General features: G+C 34.4%; 1 protein-coding gene across 1 annotated transcript in view; it reads right to left on the bottom strand.

Moving 5' to 3' along the window:
• stan (Protocadherin-like wing polarity protein stan) overlaps positions 1-19,375 on the bottom strand; it is an 85,227-nt gene that overhangs the window by 24,567 nt on the left and 41,285 nt on the right. The window contains exon 3 of the mRNA XM_070108011.1: positions 15,854-15,931. The gene's annotated coding sequence lies outside the window, so the exon portion shown is untranslated. The remainder of the gene's footprint in view (positions 1-15,853; positions 15,932-19,375) is intronic.

The raw sequence follows: 19,375 nt of genomic DNA, 5'->3' as shown, positions 1-19,375 counted from the left end.
ATGTAATTGAAAAGCAGGTTCTGAGTATGGACTGTTTCAAGTGTGAAGCAAAAGGAAGAGAGTGCTGGTGGAGTTGAATGGCGTGAAATTCAAAATGAACGATTTTTTGCTTCATGTATGTTGGCTTCAAGTCCGGATAGAAAAAACTCAACCTATTATTATGTCCAGAACACAATTGTACGGAAGTTTGGTTTCTTGAGATTTCTTTTAGTCATCTTTGCTCTGGTACGCCTAACGACCTTTCTTATAGTAAATCATGCATGCTTGTTAAGTTAGGTTATGTTAGGTTATTTTAGATGGCTGATTCCTCAACATGGCAGAGGATCACACTTGGACTGTTTTGTACAGTCCTTGTTTCGTACAGTCCAGATCAAAAAATCCTGTAGTTGGATAACAGCTATCTGCAAAGCGCCATGAACCTATCACAAATCTGCTTAGGTGATTTATTGGTATTTCCGGTATTTCAACCGGATGTCTAAAAGTATGAGATCCGAGGTATTCTAGCTTTGATATGGCGGGACATTCGGGTTGAAAAGAATTGACATGATTCTATCTTATCTTCTTCCAAGCAGCAGATGCAACTAGTAACCGGTAAAGTTTTTAACGCATGAATCCCAATCGGATAGTTTGCATTTAGAACTCTTATAACCATTGAAAGATGGAGTTTGCTGAAAGCGAATATTTATACTAGACCTTAAACGATTTACCCTGGCCCAAAAAGGATCTTGCCACTTCACAGCCGCTAGTACTTGACCAAAAATCCAGTAGTGAACCACAAGAAGCCAACGGAGCTTCTAACTGTTTCCATTCTGCATTTAGTAAGACTGAAGTTACTGTCCTAGCAAGCTCATCAGCTTTGGAGTTTACTGCAACACCGCTGCGGCCAGGCACCCAAACCAGTCTAAGAATTTGCAAATTTTACAATATTACTCTATCTAGGTCTTAAATTTTTTTTGTGTATGATCAAAGCTGGCTTTTGGGGAAAATCGGGAGATAAATAATCAAGAGGTTTATCTCGTAATAACTCGGTAAATATCGTAATTTCTTCTGGTCGTATTAAATAGAACGTATAGATAATGGTTTTAGGAGTTCTTAGTGCAACAAGGAAAACGTCAGGGCATCTCTAAACCCCTGGGTCTATGGTAATAGAAGTGCAGCTGGCGGGTAACTAATGATCATTGGAATTCAATTTAAATTATCGAAGTTTGAGAGAACCCCCAAAGACCACATTTTTGCAACGTTGCTCGCATATGTCGCATGTGAATGTCTCAATGCACGCCACATACTGCGTCAAATGACATCACATAAGTTTGCCGATATTAAGTAATTTATTAGTTTCCTTCGGCAATCATCAGACCATATGTGCGCCGCAGGGCAGCCCGCTGAGACTTTACTAAGTTGAATATGCAGTAAGCACATGTGCTTATAAGCATGCGGCATGTTGCATTTAAAATTTTTTTCCCGCTTACAGAAGGAACTCACACATCTATCGCATCAAAGTAGTGGTGAATAGTGTTCGCTGCTTGCCAACGCCTTCCGGCCCACTTTGAACACCTTTCAGCCCACTTTAAACACCTTCGGCTACAAGCACACCAACACACCCGTACATGGCATCGCATATATTTTCCGTTCAACGAACCATGAAAACGCTTTTGCCGGTGTGAACAAAACGAGCGAATTTCAAATTGAGGAAAAAATTATATTATAAACACAAAAACAACAACGACGACCAGTGTGAAGAAGCAGCAGCAGCAAATGTTCACGGGAACTGCAACAAAATAACAACAATAACAACAGCAATGCGCTCAATATGTGCATTGCAGGTGAATTATGGTTAATTCCGTTTTTATTGTCTTTCTCGTTTTGCATTTTTTTTGCGCGTCGCTTGCTGTTGCACGCGACTTATGCCACACGCATACAATATATCAACTTGCAGTTTGCGCTCACCGCGATTTGAAAAGGAATTTAATTAAATACATAGTTTTATAGAGCTTTTTAATTTAATTTTTTTTTTCATGTGTGCGCTTTTCAATTTCATGCTACGTAATTAACACGCAATGTGCACCGGAACGCACACACACACACACACATGCAGATACTTTTGTTGCATAACTTACCAATGTACATTTTGCTGTTTGCTGCATTATCATGCTGCCCATGTGGCATGCAACAGTTCAATCGTTCAATTAAGTGAGCGAGCTTGCGAGTTCATTTGCGCTGTCGAGGGCGGTTATGTATGTGTATGCGTGTGTGTGTACCGTAATTCAATTTAGTAAAATGGCAAAAGTTAATGGGTGAAGAGTCGTTGACAATTGATGCATTGATTTTACAATTTCATTAAAATTTTAAATAAAGTCTTCTGAAGTGCGATAAATTAATGGTGATTTTATATGGTAAAATGCTTGCTTTTCCATAGCGCTTTGCGGAACTGTTGAAACTGTCTAAATTTCACGGAAAATTTTTGTGTTTAAAGCATTGAACTTCTTTAATTATGTGGACGGTATGATCAGCTGGTGGTTTGTGGGTGAAATCTGGGTTAAGTTCGAATCGAAAATTACAGAAATGCGCTAATGTTAACTTTTCTGCTGTAGAACTAAACTCTGATAAAATAATCAATATTATCAAGTTCATGGTATTGCTAAGCGTCCGAAACTGGTTACTTCGTATTTGACTAGTCCGATTATAATTAATAACTTGAAAAAAAAATCGATTTTCACAAATTATAGTCAATGAAAGAAATCTCTCTGAATAATTCGTAATTTATTTACATGAAGTGAAATTTATATGTGCAAGTAGTGCGCTTTTCCAAAAGACCACACTATCTTTGCAATTGTGGCAGAACTTGCATGTGGTCGACGAGCAGGCTTTACTGTCTGGTGGCTCTGTGGTCGAAAACTTTATGTCGCTCATTAAATGCTTTACTCGTGCAGTTTGTCATTTCTTTCTGACTTTGTTCTTTTTGTGTTTTTGTTTTTCATAACTGTGTGCTTTCAGCCGCTTTGCAGCAACGAACTTTCCACGTGCCTTCGTGTACATATGCACTACTTGTATATATACGAACACATTTAAGTATAACGGTTATGAGTTTTAAAAGTTTGAACAAATTTTCGGCTTGTCACCGAAACCAAATTATAGTTTTATTTAGTTGCTCTTCGTTAAATTTTTATTTTATTTTGCATTCATTCATATTAAAAAAAAGAATAAGTGAATAAAGCAAAACACCGAAATTAAATTAGTACAAAGGTTTGGGTCAACAGCGCTATGACATGCTTGTCTGCTTAGTTGGCTAACTTAGTTTTTGCTTTCCTCGACTTTATTTGTCAAATTTAAAAAGTTTACAAATTGTTTTGTTTTTTTGTTGTTGCTTTTATTCCCTTGACATATGTTAAGTTCATGTGCGCTCGTTTAAATGGATTTTTCTTTAGGGAAATAAGTGGCATGCTCGTAATATCGGCATGCAAATTTAAATGGATTTCTAAACAAAATCAAATATGTAAAATCTGTTGGGGGATCGACCTAAAAAGCTTTTGACAAAACATTAAAATAAATTACTGAGCCAAATTGGAAGAAAATGGATTTGTTAATGAAACTGTAGATATGATAGTTCATTTAGTCACGCTAAAGTATCTATTTTCTAATGCCTTTAGCTTATGACTATCTATATTAACTAACGCCGAAAACTGCGAAAGCAAAAACTTGGAAGAGCTGAAAATTCCTTAAAATCAAAAGGTATTTTCTAATTTAAAATTTTCAAGACTGGACAAATTTGTCATCGCAGAAAGTCTCGATATTTGTCCATGAGCTGGATACTTATCAGAGTCTGATTTCTTCTATAAACATTTAAAAATTTCCGGCAGGCAGGAATTTTAATCGCAACAACAGGTCCGCTAGTTTAACGAACTCCTCGAGAAATAGTTATCTGCCACAACAAGAAAATCTTAATTAAAAAAAACTATAATTGGACATTGTTTTATACTGTTTTAGGAATTGTTTAGTATAGTACTTGAACTTAAATAAAAAATATTAAGTTAAATAATTACTGCAAAAAGGATATCCAAAAACGGTCTTTTTTTATTACTTATGAAGCAAGCTTAGAGCTGAAGATATTTATTTGGAGAGGGTTGCCACCGTTTTGAAACATTGAAAGCAATGAAATTAGTTATATAAATTAATATTTCAATGTTGATATTAAAGAAAATATAATAGCTGATATTTTTAGAAGGGTTGCCACCTGTTTAATTAAATTCAAAAAGTAAATAATATTTTACAATATAACCTAAACAGGTTTAAGCAATATTTCTGTTGGAAATATTTTTAGAAGAGTTGCCACCTGTTCAAAAAATGAAATTATTAATATAAATTTAATAATACAATGTGGATATTATATGAAATAAAAGAGTGGATAATATTTTGAGAAGGGTTGCCACCTATTCCAACTCTCTTAACAATTGAATTAATAAACTAATTGAAGTACAACAATATGATCATCAAACTAAACAAGCTTATGCCAGATTTCTGTTGGAGATATTTTTGAGAAGTGTTGCCACATATTGGAAAATTTTAATGCAATGAAATTAGTTATGCAAATAATAAATTAATGGAGCTGTAGAAATAATAAGAACCGAAAAGTGAGCGATTTAGCTATGAAATTGTGTTGGAGATATTTTTGAGAAGTGTTGTCACATATTGGAAAATTTTAATGCAATGCAATTAGTTATGCAAATAATAAATTAATGAAGCTGTAGAAATAATAAGAACCGAAAAGTGAGCGATTTAGCTATGAAATTGGATATGCAAACTAAACTAAAATTGCTGAAAATTTGTATATATTGATCGACAGATACGAATCAAGCAAAGTTTAGTAAACCCACTTAGATTTCACATTGATCATTGAAATTATTAGCAGTTTTGCAAAGAAGGTCTGTTGCAAAAAAATTAGACAACAAGAGCTAACCTTTCAGCTATAGCATATTCCCTAAAATTTCAACTTACTAGGTTGTAGTATAATTGTAAGGTAATATTATATAAGAAAATGAATTTACACACGTGTAAGTGTCGACATCAAAAATACCACCACAATACAACTTTTTAAAATACGCAAAAAAACCGCGTAGAATCTATTACAGGTTTGCAGAAAAGTAGCACAACAAGCACAACGCTAATTTCCAACACTTTCCTCTGCAAAAGCAATTAAAATGTTGATAATGCGAGTAGAGCACCGCCAAGTTGCAAGTACAATTAGAAGCTGCACACACCTACCTCCAGATGCTAAACAACTTACGTGTACATGTATGTGTGTACTAACGGTATTAAGTGTATAAAACAGTAATGCATTTGGCCTTGATTATCTATCACGGCTGCTCGCAGACCGGCGTAACACTTTCTCAGCGCAAGCGCTTAGCTTTTAATTACTGCCAAGCGTTCTTGGGCGCTAATGATTTGTCGGCGAGCGTGTAATCAGCAGATAATTTCACTTATGTGCTTGGCATAGTTAAGCAAATAAACTTCGAAAGATTGTATGATGCTGATGTAAGAAGAAACATAAATAAACTAACCGTTAGCGCCTACTTACACATATAGGAATGCTTTTATGTGTGTGTATGTGTTTGTGGGAACTTAAATTGGTTGGAAATGATAATTTTTTAGTAAAAAGTTACTTTTAAGTAGAATTATACAACTTTTCATGGTTCAACAGGTAATCTTAAAACTACTTAGTAGTTATTATAGAAAACATATTCTTTAAATATCGGTTATCGCCTGTTTATAACAACTCTTTGCGGTCGAGTCCCAGTTGTCGCTTATCCGCTTTTACTTTAAACTCCTTCATTGACTACCGTTACATTCCATTGCTGCAAGAATAATTCTCCATCTTCATCAGTTTCCTGTTGAGCATTTCCCCTTTCTGGCTGCCATCAAAAACTTTCACCTCCAAAACGGTTTTAAGACCCGTCTTACTTAAAGTATTGACCTCTATAGACTCTAAGGACTCAGCACAATTTTTTTTAAAAATAATTTTGAACCTCCTCTATTTTCTCGCTATCTGTATCTCTCTCGCGCTCGCTCATATACTATCTGCAGTTAACTTCTAAATACTCGCCCAAAATAAGTAGTAAATAAGCATTCTAAAAGCAGAAAGGTCACACATACTTAAAATTTTTTCAAATTTATTTTATTTTATATTATTTTGCATTTTGCCATGCTGAAACTCACTAAAATTTATGAAAATACCTGTTTTTACATCGCAAACTAATTAAAAGCCATAGCAAAAGGAAAAGCTGCAAAAGTCAAAGGCAGTGAAATGAGCAAACAAGCAAAAGAGCAAAGTATGCAGTTATGAGTCTTTCATTAAGTTCAAGTACTTGCATAACGTAATCTACACATTTTTTGCTGACTTTTCAACAACGCGTAAAAATTTTAAATAGATTTTTGCCTTTGGTGAAGCACAGAAACTTTAACTATTAGATTAAATAACTTTGCGTAGTCTGTAGAGTCATTATCCTTGCGCCCTGAAGTTTGAATGTGAGAGACTTTCTTCACATTGTCACACGAGCACTTTGCGTGATATTAGAGTGGTGAATGAGAGTTCAAGGGGAGCAAAATTGAAAAAACAGTACAAGGCAGTGAATAGCATGCGACTGTGTTTATTATATGGCTATGAGAGAAGACCCTGTAGGAAATATTTGAAGCATTAATGAAATGCAAAAAATTTCTAAGTGTTTTGAAGAGTTTAAAAAATTGGCTTAAAATATATACAGTTAAAAAACTTATCGAGAAAAATTAAATTTTGCTAGAAAATATGAAAAAGCATGGATTGAAGTTTAGAAATTTTTTTTAGATTTCGCAACTTAATGGGTTACTACTTAGATATTCTTTTGTTTAATTTTATAATTAAATGAAGTAGATAGTGCAAAGAGAAAAAGTTACTATGCCTTAAAGTAAGTTTTCAAATAATTTATATCTGAGAGAAATCTTTAAAATACCTCAATTTGCGACAGGTCATCTCTGTGCTGGTGAAATTTGATTGTATTCACAGATATGTGTTTAACTTGTTGAAATTGTTTACTCTGTGTTTATTTTCTGACAGCGATGTCCCTGAGGTCGTTAGAGAAACAATTATATTTGAAGCTTTTATACCCAGCAGGAAATATTACTTATATTAAATCACAATATGATATATACGTGAAATGAGAAAGAAACACCAATATTTAAAGGAAAAATATATTTAATATGTGAAAATACGAGCTTAAGAAGTGAATGTAGGAAGGTTCAGTTTAACAAGGTTAATTTTTTTGAATCACGTTGTTATAAGAATTTTAACCAGATTCGTAAGCAGGACGGCTGGACTTCGACCATTATTCAGAATAAGTTATCTCCTTCAACGAACATCATAACCAGACTGAATAGATTTCTAATAATTTTAAAAGCTTAGTTTCGCGCGAAGTATTAAGATCCAACTATCATGCTGACGAATATACACCCGGAGTAATGTTACCATCTAAAATCACGTTAATGTTTGCCATACTATTTCCGGTTGGGTGACATCAAATATATACCTACAATCACATCCATGTTCATTTATTGCAGTGTGTTGCTGATATACTCTTGCCACAACATGTATTCGTAGAACATCGCGTGTCGTTTCCTACTTTGTCTCCTGTCTAGACAAAGTAATTTTTATATTGCATACCGCATACATTGAAACTGGTGAAATAAATATACAGCAATTAAGAGTCGGACACAAAAAGGTTGCTGGCATTTTGAAATTTAGTAAATTTAGCGTTAAGCGTACTTTCTGACATAACAGAAACTATATATGAACAATCTATATTGAATCTAATGGCACTTCAATTTCATGAAATTTCTAGCAGTAATACAGGGTGGCGAAGTGGTTCCACAACTGAGGGATACAGCTAGTTCGAAATTTCCTAGTCTAGATTCATGAATTTTAGATGACGTAGGAAAAGCAATTAATATTTTTACTATCCATGTTAGTTATTAATTAACATTATAAAAATAGATGAAAAAATAAATAAAGTTAAAAATTAGCAGCTGATAAAGTGTGGGGTCTCAAAACATTGGCAAATGTCTGGAACTACGGAAAAGTTTGAAATTTTTTTTCACGTCAAGTGCCTAAAAAAATTATTTTTGTAGCACTTTTTAGACTGTTTCGAATTTCTAAAAATAGTAAAACTTGAAACTTGGAAAACCAGTTCTAGATGTAAAAAAGTCTATGAAAAATGCTCTCTAAGAACTAGAACTTTAGAAATCGTAGGTATCTTTTAGAAGGAGGCAGTTTTAAGGAAAACGCCTTTAAAGTTTCAGTGACGGCCGAATCAGTTTGGATGCCGGTTCACCAAAATACTTATATCTCCGCAAATAATTGAAATTTCGAAACAACCTCTTGTAGACGTATTCTTGAATAGTTTTACTTAAAATATAAAAAAAAATCTATTTTTTTTGTTGCTGGACTATAATACACCTTAAACCAGCCAATGAATTTTTCTCAGGTTTTTTTTTCCAGTTCAGCAACCCATTTAGTCACGAATAGTGGGTAAGAAGATAAAAAAAAACTTATTAGACAGCGACTCAGTATTTTTTGATCATACGTCTAAAATAGACACCATTAAGGAAAAAATACGCCACATTTGTATAAATTTTACTCAATAAATGCCATAACGCAATACAAATTGACGGTTAGAAACATTTTGCTACGTATTTAGTGAGATTGGAAGAAAAATCTTGTCTATGATGAACGGTTTTGCTAGTGAAAAATTCTCTTTAAGAGTTTGCTGTGCTAATTAAAACCTTCTGGTTAATGAAAAAATAATAGATTTACTTTCACTAGACCTAATATAACATAATCGCCGCTAATATCGCTATTAGATGATTGGCTAAGCACTAAGCTTCTTCTGTGAGTCTTTTGTCCGACAATTGGAGACACTAATTATACTATGACTCCGAATTTATGAGCAGTTTAATGTGGAATAAAAATATTCTTGATATCGGAATAGGGATGCAATCAAATCGAGGTTCAATATAGTAATAGATTGCATATATATCTGTCTATAATTATTCCACAATTATATCCGATAACTAAAAATAAGTGGCAACAAGTCGCATACCTCGTAAATGCGTGTAAACACGTATAAATGTCTGCGGCTTCGTACCTTAATTACAAATTCACCCACATCCCTCTTGAAGCAAAGCACAACAACGACTTGAAATTTTAAGCCATCGCCTTTGATTCTTAATTTCATTTGTTATCTTTTGATTTGTTTACCGCTAAATTTAATTAAAAATTCATTGCACTTAGCTCAACAGCGTCAGCGACCAACAACGCCAACACGCAGCTAAGCAAATCGAGGTGGTTATGCTCAAGTGTAAGAGTGCAAGCGTATATCCATCCTACACTTATAAATCTATACATTTCCTTTTACACATGTATATATTTACATATATATTTATATATATACATGAGCGAGAGAGTGAGAGAGCCTACTACTGCTTTCGCGCTGCTTGTTGACACTACGTGGCCCGCCCGCTGTTGTCGTTGTCACCTGTTTCTCAACTGCCGTGCCACGTGCACACCCACATAAACAAACACACCCACACAGACTCTTCTAGAGCCGCAGCAAGTGCTCGCAAGATAAATGAACTCGAGCGCTCAGGTTTAGTGGCAGCGGTGGTAATGAAGGCGCGCAAACCAAGCGCAAATATACGCCTACCCACACAAAGACGCATATACACACACATATGCATACTAGCAGCGGTTTGTGTGCACAATTGCAACAAATTAAAATCATCCTTTAGGCCTACAAAGTGCGCAGAGCGAGGCAGCGCCAAAGCAAAGTAAAGTAAGCAACTAACGAGCGATTTGATTATGCAAGTACAAGGACCACAGTATACTTGTATGCCAGTAGGCCCATGCATGCAAGTGTATGTGTATGTGTGTTGGTGCTTGAGTGGCGCACCTGAGGGAAAATAGTTAGTGTTGTGCGGCGGCGACGACAGCAGCAACTCTTGCAACTGCCGCATGCCGCTAGCATTTATGCGCGCGTGTGTGCAACTCAGCTGCTTGCATTTTTGTTGTTTTTGTTTTATTTCTTTTCATGCATTTTATTATGCCGCTTGAGGCGAAGTTTTGCATTTTTGAACTGTCTCCATGGCATACAACTTCCTTTCACGCCGCTGCACTTTGAAGTTGCCGTTTGCGCAGCGCGATGATGGAGCGTCCATACCGCTTTGCAAGAGTGGTAGCCGCGTGTGTTACGTATACGCCGTGTAGTATGCAAAAATGCCGCAGTTTAGTGAATTAATAGCAGAATATTTGCATACTTCTGGCAAATAAAATGGAATTAAAGCTTAAAACTAAAACCAACAAATACATGGAAATTTACATACCGTTATATGCATATTAATATAAAGTAAGCAACTAATTTTACCTGCGCACTTTTCGGAGTTAACTGTCTAGTAAAAAGCCGAAGTAACTGTCGCTGAAGTGGTGAAGAACAGCTGAAGAGCTGAAGTGGCAAGTGCCAATTAGAAGCGGATGAGCTTAGAGCGCGTAAGTAATCCAGTTGTACTCACACATGTGTTTAATATGTATGTGGAACTATGAGTAAGCCTTTAGTTATGCATTTGGAAAAAGTTAATTTCAAAATAATATACGAGGTCTTAGTTGAGGAATAAATTTTTTATTTCATTCTTTTTAATAGGCTAATAGATAGTTTTCGATAATAGACTCTCCTACCGAATCTCCCTGCAAGCTTTGACGTATCCTAAAACAGTATCCTCGAGTGGGCTACACGCCATACTAAGATTCTGGGAGTATGCTCATGAGATTGATATTATTGGCATAAGGGGTCATATTCACAACTCAATTTTGTTAAAAACGAGCATGTTTCGAATATAAATATATTTCAGAATATTCTCTGCAAATTTAAAGTTTTTCTCGAATCTCAGTTTTCAAAGTCGGTGAAAAAATATTTTTCGAAACTGCAAGAGCGATCGGTTTAAAAATTTCACACGACTTTCTTAGATATATTATTTAGGTAATGGTCAAAGAAATAAGAGTTTTGTTGATCATTTCAATTTTTAAGAATTTTTTTACTCTGAAGTGCAATTTTTTCACAAAAACTGCTTTTATTTCTGAAGTCAAAATTCAAATTTGGACTAGTCCTTCGATCGCTACCTGTATTAATTTATAGTAATAATGAAATATTTTTGCTTTTGGATTGCAGATAATTTTAGGCACAAAAATCTTCCCCGCCACCAGACATATTTTTTCGGTGGGGAATCCAAAATTTTTCAAAATAATTAACTGATTATTAAAGTATATTAAATTCTGTTAATGTATGTTACATTATTTTTAATTAATGTATTAAACAAAGTGTCTCTACAACAAAAAAAATTACAAAAAACGAGTTTTTTTTTCTGACTTGAAAGTGGACATAACCCCAAGAGCCACCGAAGTGTTAGTACCTGGTGCTCTAGATCGGAGAAAAAATTAAATCAGGATAACAGGTTATAGTTAATTGTGTGGCCTAGTAGTCAAATTCCTCTCACCATTATTTAAGGATTTTAAGAATACAATACGAATGCATCATTATGCAATTTCTCATCAATCGTAAATTTGTCATTTAAAAAGAAGAAATCACAAATTTACTAAAGAACGGAAATTAAATTCATAAGCGAAAGTGCATATTATCAACATAACATCGCACATATATGTAAGAGCATAAACCATATATACAGATATATGCATGTGTGCATAACATTCAATTTCAGCCATTACGATTTAAATTACTTAAGAACGAAAGCGGCGCCAATTAAAGAGAGGAAGTACTTTAAGCATTCAGCCGAGCGGTTAACGATGGCAAATGATGTGTTAATGACAGACGGAAACGATGCAGTGGAGAGAAATTGAGAGTCAACGACGCCGACATGCATACAGCATATAAATAATGCGCTGCTGTTGGAATGGGGGGAGGGAGACCCCTAAGGAAATGCAAATGCTGATGCAAAGGATACAGGCGAGCTGTAAAGGAATGGCATGAAATGGAAAGAAGTGGAATAAAGGTGAAGTCAAGAAAATGACATTACAGTGGTAAGCAGGAATTGTGTATTTTTGTTCGCCTTCCTCATGCACACACACGTCGCCGCAAGCTGGTGTGAGAGCGCGCCGATGCTGTGCAACATGAAGTATGCGCATAGCAATGTCCTTTTGCGCAAACGAACAACACGGTTGTCATAAATGGAGGACACCGCAAAGGCAGCTCATCAGTGAGATGCAGCCAAGTATACAACATTGCATAGCCTGGCATCGCACAGGATGCGGAGATGTCGCTGCAGCAGGATGTACTTTTTTAACACAATTGTGTCGACACAAACACATTTAAATATGTGCTTATTCGTGTATGTGCCTGTGGAGTAATGTGCTTGCAACACAACCGGCACATGCCACAGCGCTAAGACAGGCGCACAGCTATGTAATGTGACAGCTTTATGAATTTAACAACAACGAGTTGACTTCGTCGCTTCCGAGCTGGTTGTTGTTGGCTTGCTGACTGTCTGACTGCTTGGTTGGCGCAAAGATATGGCCATGAGTTGTTGCAACAGCGGCAGCAGCAACTTCAGCTATGCCAGTTGCCTCATTTGGCACGCAAATGCAAACGTAATGCCGGCAGATAAGTCGCAGGATACAAGTGTTTATCGGCCTACACAAGCAAAACCACATATATAAACACATATGCATACATGGATATATCACATATATATATTTCACATGCATAAATATTACGTTGCTGCCATGCGTTGCGCCTAGAAGTTCCGATGCATGCAATGAGCATGAAATTCCTACTTAAAGCTTAAAAGCATAGCAGCTGTGTTTGTGGCTCTGTGTGCGTGTGTGTGAGTTAACACGTGATGCTGCAACCTTTGCATAAATAGCACAAGCATTGAGTTGGTTTTATAAATTTTACAATTTTTTATTTCATTTTTATTATTCTTTTTTTTTTGTTTATGCTTGAGTGCTCGTGCGGGCCTGACATAGGAAAACCGCATGCAATTAAACTCATGGCAGATTTGCTGCATTCAGCTGTGCTTGCCTCACACCGGGACGCATGTGGAGCCGTGTAGATTATTGAAGTCTTAACAAAGATACAACAGAGAAATGAAATGAAAACATAACAACAATACAACAACCACAAATGCAAAACATTTTCTGCTTACGGAGGTGCAAAAAGGAGACATGAAGAAAATCAAATAAGTGTGTAGATAAAGCAGCAAAGCAGCAGCAGCCGTTGGCTATTCGTGTTCTATGCAATGCAACTTGTGCAAAAAAGTTGAAACTGTGGTGCAAAAAAACAAAAAAAAAAAAGAGAAAACAGAAAGAAAAGTGTGCACAAACAGAAATTACATTTATTTGCGAGTTAACAGGCGGTGGCAGATATTTGTTTGTCTGATTTTATTCCTTGCTTTCTTCTACACGGCACAAGTGTTGCTTCACAGCATTTTGAAGTGTTGCAAGAAATGCAAATTCCTCCCTAAAGTGACGCAAACGCCAACGGCCGTCGATGGCAAGTGGTGGTGAGTGACGCATCAATAGTTGATGGGCTAGACTGTGGACCGAAAAGACAGTGGCAATAATTCGAACAAATGAGCAACTTCTTGAGGAGAAGAGCATATGTGGAAAATTGCAGATCAATATCTCAAAAACTGATAGACTAGTTTGGGTATATACAGACATAGAGACGGGCATGACTAAATTAACTCAGCTCGTCACGCTGAGCATTTATATATATTCTTGATAGGGTCTGCGACGTTTCCTTTTGTATGTAACAAACTTCGTGGCAAATTCAATATACCTTGTTGAGGGTATAAAGACGATTATTTCAAGGGAACCATACATTTGCTAAACTGTTAAGCAATACTTAACTTTTTTTATGTATAAAAAGTTGAGATAAGAGATCAAATCTACAGAAGACGGAGAGAGTAAAGGAGAGAGCAAATTATTAATCGAGAAAATGCTTGTACTGAATAAAAGTTAAGGTAGGTAAAAAGATTAAGCGGGAAGATTATTTATAATTTTAGTTAATTAGAGAAAGTTGGAAAAATCAGTGCAATCGCCGTTCGTTTGAGTAATTTTCGTCTAAAAAAATTAACAAAAATACTTATATACAATATATATATATTTATTTATATAAAGGGGAGTGAAAAGTAATCTAAATAAGTAATTTATATTATATTTAGTTAACTCATAGAAATATATTCAGTTCTATTTTATTGATACGGTTATATGCCCAACTTGACTACAGTAAATTGAGGGCTCCAATGTTCAACATTTGCACTCTTCTCCCGTATCATAAAGCATTCTGCCAGCCGCCACCCATAAATTTGTTATATAATTTCATTACAAAAGTATTCTTTTTCCTAAACTCTTTTTTTATTCACGCCACCACCGTCGGGAAAAACTCTTCAAACTTTTGCAGTGCTTATATTATATTTTAGCGCTCAACTGCTTGCTGCTTAATGTTTGCTGATAGCAGTGATGCTATGTAGCAACAGCAGTTGCAGCGCCATATATATATATGTACCCATATTCATAAATAAGTATATCTCCTTCTATGCAAATTTATGCAACGCATGCTTATCATCGCTCTGCTTTGAGTTGAATTGCTTTACTTGCAAGCATTCGTACGAACATCCTTCAGACATTACGCATGTATGTGTGGATATTAAGCTCACTTTGCCATAATATGCCATATAAATAAATACGTGTATGCAATATTAGTTGCAATTTTGTGAGCGTAAGTGCATTCTGTTAACAAAATGACGTTATTTGTTTTTACCTATAATTACATTTACTTTACCGCTGCGGCTTTCACTGTTAAAAAAGCTCTATGAGTTTTTCAAAAGTGCGGTTCATTGTTGAGAGATATGAGTTCGATAGGTGGTTGAGACAACTGCTGTTGATTTTAGTAAACAAATAATATGTTGCTATGATATTGCATGTAGATTCTAAAGATATGATGTTCTATATCATACATAGAAAAAAACTCGAAGTTAATGTTTGGTTCGGAAAGCGTTTCATAAAACATGAACAGTTTAGACTATATGTCGCATTCTTGTTATAATGCTGTCATGATTTCTGACCAATGTGTTGTGGAATATTGCCATCGAAAATTACGTTTCCATATTTTAATATATGAATTCATATCTATCAGAAACTATATTCTAAAATATATATAAACACATATTTTCCTTCATTAAAAACTTTTTAGTGAAAACTTGTATGAAGAAAATAATGTTTAAATTTCACTAAATGCTTTAGCATTTATTAGTGTTATTTAATTATAAAATTGCAGCTCATTCAATGAAAAGCCACAGCTGTCGCCACCCTTGCTTGTCGCCACTCGCTACTCGCAGCTGCTTATGAAGAGCAGAAGATAAACAGTTATATTTAATACACTAATTGAAAGGTAAACGAGGAGATAAGGTAAAAGAGTACGTCTTGGTATGAAAAATATAAAACTCCAAAGCTGAGAAAATGTATTTTCGCTTTCATTGCTAGAGATAAGTGCACAACAAATGCGTTACGAACTATTTTTATATATTAAACGAGGTGTTTTACTTCGCTGGTAATATTATACCCATAACAGTTGCAAACTGTTACATAGTGTATGTATATGTAGGGGTATTGACGTAAATAGAATGCAAGACGAAACCATAAATTATTATATATCAGAAAAAGCCATAAGATCTAGAGGAAACTACTTACGTTTATTTTTAAGTTTCTACTAAATCGGCTTACATTTCTTTCAAGTGAAAATAGTTGAGTAGCTGAGTGCCTTACCTTAATTTTTATGCTGATATTGACCGCAAGTAATTCACAGTGTTTTTGTTGTGTATAAGAGAACATATTGTGGCCAATCTGTAAGAGAGAAAATGGAAGTGATAATAAATAATTTTATATAAATCTTATAGGAAGAAATAATTTGTTGTAAAAGATATAAGTAAAAGCAAAATTGCAAATAATCCAGTAAAAAATAATTAAATTGTCATTTTAACATTTTTTTTCAATTTTGCAATTCCGAAAATCTAAATCTTAATCTCTTTAAAATAAATTATCAATACATTTTTAATACCAAGAACCGGATTGAAAATACAAAAAATTTAATTTCAAAAATCTGATTACAAATTAAAAAAGAAATTTTTGGACCTACTATAAATACCGGAATGAAAAAGACAAAATGTTTTACCAAACTATGGGATTGAAACATAAAAATAAAATTTATAAACCCAAAAATGGACTGAAAAGCAAAAAAAAAAATTATTAATTTCAGATTTATAATTAAAAATTTAAAAAATAAACTGTTTTATAAATTACATTTAAAATTAGTAATAATTTCTAAATAAATATTTTTTTACAATTTATTTCAAATAACACTATTCAAAAATAAATAAAGTAAGCAGACTGTAATCGAATCGAATATTTCTAAGAAATGGTGTTTTCCCAACTATTATTTCCAACGAATCTTGTAAAGTAAATCAAATCATTATTTGGCAATATGAAAAGTGCGTAACTTTGGTAAATGTCAGCATTACCCAAATGTAGGTTAAATTGAATAACACTGATATTCTAAGAAGAAATCGTTGCATACATTTAGGATAATAGTTAAATTAAATGTGAAGATTATAAAATAAATACATGCTACGAAATAGTTAGTGTTCGCTAATATAGTATTTCAGCTGAGTAAAAGATTTATTTAGTTAAATTGTGTGACAGTTGGGTGATTCAAAAACAAAGTAAGAAGAGAGTATAAACTGTGTGATGGTTGGATGAGGGTTTCTTATGAACCATATACATTTCAAAATTTGAAGCCAACTATGAAGGTTATACAAGGTTTTCAGCTTACATTTTAATTCAGTAGATCAAAGGGATTATAAAGATTCAACATTTTGGTTATGTGCTCCAATAATTGCAAACCAAATACCATTTGACATTTGCTGACGCAACTCGAAGTTGAAATAGAAAACAAGTGACTTAAATTACTTTTACTTTAATTGGAGTATAGTTGCGCCAGAAAGTGAGCAATGGAGAGAGTGAATAAATTATCTAACGAATACATGCAAACAAAAGTACAAAAGTATCTTTAAAATAGGCATCAGCAATTTGCTGGGAGGAGTTCTCGCTTTTAATACAGACACATACATAAATGTATATAATATACATATGTGTATGCATACATGTATAAATATCAGCAATGGAAATTCATGGGAATATATTCGTGGGAAGTTCAATGTTTTCCCAAGGGCGTCAGCATGCGGGCGGCTTTCAAACTTTTACGATTGACACAAGCGCATATGTCAATTTATTTACAAGCAGATTTGTGTGAGTAAGTGGTTTTTCAGAATATTGTATGAAAGTGTGTGCGCTTGTAAATTATAATATTGCTGTGTAATCTTGCGTTTAAATGACATGCAAATTGTCAATATTGTTTGGCATGTGGGTAAATAGATGTCTGATATGAACTGTAAGTAATTACTTTTATGACGTCGAAAAAGTGAGGAAAGCGTAGAAATCAAATTTTATGTCGAAAGTTTTGACAAATTTGTATATAATAATTTGAGAAGCTTACACTGCTAGATTAGTAATATACATTTAAACCCAAATCTATCAAATGACATGTCAATAATGCAAAAGTTAAGTTAGAAAACATTTTTTTAAAGCTGGAAATTAACTGTTTATTTGTGAATTCAACAGTTGACATTTTTCTTTGAGCAATATAATGAGATATTAATGTTGTAACCTTCAGAAATTTTACAATTTTGAACAAAAAAAAGATTAGTTTAGACACGCAAATGAGTTTCTAAATAAAGTTTTGAAAAATTTTGCAGATTTTCTATATACGCGAACAAGTCTCTCCGTTTTCGAGATATCGACTCGAAACTCTGCATACATGGTTTTCTTTCCAGAAGCTGCTCATTTGTTGGAACCTCTGTTATCGGACAACTATAAGATATAGCTGCCATATAAACTGATTGCTCAAAATCAAGTCCTCTTATGGAAAACTTTTTTGTTTGACAAAATATAATATCTTAACGAAATTTGGTATAGATTATTGTCCAAGGCAATGATTTAATCTACAAACAAATTGTTCAGATCGGAACACTATAGCATTTTGCTGCCATACCGATGGACCGATTAGAATCTAGTTCTCGTATGAAAATTTTTTGTTTCTGAAGGGTATTATAACATCGGTGCAACCGAACTTAACGTTTTTCCTTTTTTTTTTAAATTTTTTCACAAGTTTACATATATGTACAATATATACATATACCATATACATATTGTATATAGTTTTTTCAAAACATTAAGAATTTTTGCAATTTCATTGAGCTAGAAATTGAAAAATGACTTTTGCCATATTTGTCAGGCACTTAACTTGCATAATGGAAAATGATTGCATGCCCAACTTCAAATAAATATATTTTTCTTTATAACTACAAGACTGTTTGCATCATTTTCAATTTTGAAAAGGACATAATTTTTCATCACACTGACAGAGCACTTGCGTGTACATAGCCACATACACACACACACACATACACACTCAGTACCTCCATACATTTAACCACGTGTGCACTTTTTGTTAGAAATTTCCTATTTTTAATTTTGCTAAAATTCTTCGCGCCACCAGCCCCCTACCAGCACTTATCTATGTATGCTTTACACGCACACCTAGACACACACACGATTGCAGTGCTGTTGCGAAAACACAATAGACACAATCAATCAAAGTGGCTTTGGCATTATTTGGTGGGTTTGTGGAATGACAACCAGCCAGCTACCACTTGCTCGCAACCCTCCTGAGGCGCGTACCCATTCAACCAACTTCCCCAGTGGCGCGCGTTGCACAAAGGCACTGTGGCGCTGTGCCGCTTCGTTGCACAACAACTAAAGGCGGATAATGAGTGTTACAATGAGCACTTTGTTTGCTTGATTTCACGCATACACACACACACGCACACAGACACAAACGTGGAAATGTGCATTGAATATTATTCGCGATTTAAGTAAAATCCTGTTTTTTTTGGCGTAATATTTCATACTTTACAGTTATTTTGTGTACTTTTGTGCAACACATTTCCTTTGACTCATTGCAGATTACAGAATTACTTTTTTCAATAAAGCAAAACGGAGTGCAAAGTATGCACAGCAAATGAAAATAAAAAAAGTTGTAAAAAGTTTTGGTGTGTTTTAGGAGCTTTGAAGTCGCACTTGAATATGAAATTTATATTCGCTGGCATATTTTTGAGTCGCCTCAATATACATATATATTACATTATTTTAATAATAAGTGATACCATTTTT

The sequence above is a fragment of the Bactrocera oleae genome, chromosome 4 (genome assembly GCF_042242935.1).
Source record: "Bactrocera oleae isolate idBacOlea1 chromosome 4, idBacOlea1, whole genome shotgun sequence".
Lineage (NCBI taxonomy): Eukaryota > Metazoa > Arthropoda > Insecta > Diptera > Tephritidae > Bactrocera > Bactrocera oleae.
This window is presented reverse-complemented; position numbering and strand designations above follow the sequence as displayed.